The sequence below is a fragment of the Echinops telfairi genome, unplaced genomic scaffold, assembly GCF_000313985.2.
Source record: "Echinops telfairi isolate 266 unplaced genomic scaffold, ASM31398v2 ScPeMD7_7469;HRSCAF=8507_1, whole genome shotgun sequence".
NCBI classification, from domain to species: Eukaryota; Metazoa; Chordata; class Mammalia; order Afrosoricida; family Tenrecidae; genus Echinops; species Echinops telfairi.
Genome location: NW_022111373.1, coordinates 99,933,766 through 99,936,520, shown reverse-complemented (window position 1 = coordinate 99,936,520; position 2,755 = coordinate 99,933,766).

Here is a 2,755-nt window from a genome sequence, read left to right as displayed (position 1 = left end):
ACATGTTCCAACTTCTGATTATTAGTAGACTCTTGCCGCTGTTTCTTCTCACCTTGAACTGTGCTCCAGCAGCGAAGGAAGAGCCTGAAGGTTCCACTCCCACAGATTCACGTCACCATGGCCCACTCTTTTTTGTGAGAGCATTTCCTCCTCATTTTGAATGCTTTCTGACTGGAAGGGCCCATTCTCTGGCACTGACTCCCACAATGTTCTGTTTTCATTTATTAGGCATTCAGTAGCTGACAATGTTTCAAAAGTATCCATAAGGTTTTCAGTGGTTAACTTCGTTCAAAGTGGGTAGCCAATTCCATCTTTGTAGTCTGTTCTTAGTCTGGAAGCTTTGCTGAAATGTGTTCACTTTGGATGACCCTGCTGGCATCTGATATGCCAGTGACATAGCTTCTAGCATCACAGCGACATACAAGCCTCCACCACAGGACAAAGTAATGGATAAGTGGTGGCAGTCCATGGTACTTTCAATAGTCTTCACCAAAACCATCTTCAAATGCATCGATTCTCTTAGGTCTTCCTTCTTCAATATCCAATTTTCATATGTATATGAGACCATTGAAATACCTTGTCTTTGGTCAGGCACACCTTAGTCATCAAAGTAACCCCCTAGTTTTTCAACACTTTAAAGAAGTCTTGTGCAGCAGATGTAACCAATGCAATGCATTGCTTGACTCATTAGTCTCTTGACTGCTGCTTCTATGAACATTTTAGATCCAAGCAAGAAATCCTTAACAAGTTCAATCTTTTCTTTGTTTGCATGATGTTACCTGTTGGTTCAATATGATAGTTTTAAAAAAGAAAAAAAGAATTGCAATCTAAACCTCAAACCTTATTAACTCAAAATTTAACACATAACAATGAACTCAAAATGGATTGCTAATCTAAATGTAAATGTGAAACTATAAAGCCTTTAGAAGAAAACAGGAGAAATTATTCAGGAGCTAGGACTTCGCGAATAGTTTTTACACATGATACCAAAAGCCATCCATAAATTTAACTACGAAAAAGTGAACTTCCTAAGAATTCAAATCTTTTGCTTTGTGAATCACCCTGAAAAGAGGAAGAAAGGGCAAGCTCCAGACAGGAGAACATACTTGTAAACGACTATGTCTGATATGTGAGGGTGACCCAGGATAGAGCAGTGCTTTACTCTATTGTACATTGGGTCACTTTGAGTCAGAAACCACTTGATGGCATATAACTACATAATACACCTGCTCAAGGGCTCATCTCGAGAATCTATAAAGAGTTCTTAAAACTTCATAGTGAAGAAAAATGTAAATGCATGAAGTGCATAAGGCATTTCATTGTTGGGGATATACAGATAGAAAATAAGCATATGAAAAGGTGTTTAATGGGAAATGCAAATTAAGGTCATTAAGATATCATTCCGAGATAAACTCACTGCCATCTTCCAGGTGATATGACACATAGCAACCCTATAGGACAGAGTAGAACTGTTCCTGTGGGTTTCGGAAACTATACTCTTTACCAGGGTGAAGGGCCTCGTCTTTCTCCTGAGGACTGGTTGGTGGTTTTGAACTGCTGACCTTGGGATTAGCAGCCCAATGCATAGCCCACTACACCACCAGTGTTCCTGTAAGATATTATTATGTATTATTTCTTTTAACTCAGCTTTAAAAACAATGATGACTAATAATAATTTATAAATTTTCAAGGGGTAATGAGGGTTGCAGCTCAGGGAAGGGAGGGAAAAAATGAGAAGCTGATACCAAGGGCTCAAGCAGAAAGAAAATGTTTTGAAAATGATGATGGCAACATATGTACAAATGTGCTTTATATAATGGATGCATGGATTTTTTTTTGCATGGATTGCTATAAGAGCTGTAATAAGATGATTAAAATAAAATGATGATGACAATGGATACACTGGTGAGAATATAGAGAAACTGGATTTCTTCTACACTGCTGATGGCAATTTAAAATGGACCAGTTGCAGTAGAAAAAGTTGGGCAGTTTCTTTAAAAAACGAAACACACATACCATATGACCCAGCAATCACACTCCTTGTTATTTATCCCTGCTGAATTAAAATTTACATTGCACAAAAGCCTAAACATGATTGTTTAGAACAGTTTAATTTGTAACAGCCAAAGCCAGAAAACAATCGAAATGTCCTGTAATAGGTGAATGGTTTAACACGCCTACCCTAGAATTGTACTCAGTAACAATAAGGCACCAACTACTGATGCATGCCACAACTTGGATGAATTTTGACGGCTTAATACTGAATGAAATGAGCCCATTTCAAAAACAGATAGACTATATGAGAGTATACAATAATCTTGTAATACCAAAGTATAGAAATGGTTAAAAAGAAGGTTCCCAGGCGTTAGCCAGGCGATCTACTGCTAATGGAATAGTTCTATGTATTGCTTGAAGAGATGGTGGGACAGAATGGCATAGAACAATACAAACACATTTTAGCAGTGTTAATTTCCTGGTTTTAAAATTGTTTTTGAGTGATGTAGGGTATAACCAAAGGGGAAACAGGATGAAGGGTACACAAGACCTCCCTGTACTGTTCTATGAATCTACTCATATGATTATTTCAAAATAAAACGGTTATTTTAAATTATTTTTCAAAGCTCTCTCTTCACCTTTTTCTGAGCTATATTTTCGTCCCTTTTTCTGCGCATTTCCTCTTTGGCTTTCTCGCTTTTCTTTTTGCGCTTCTTTCCACTTTATCTGTTCAGCTTTCTCATAATTGGCCAGAATGCAG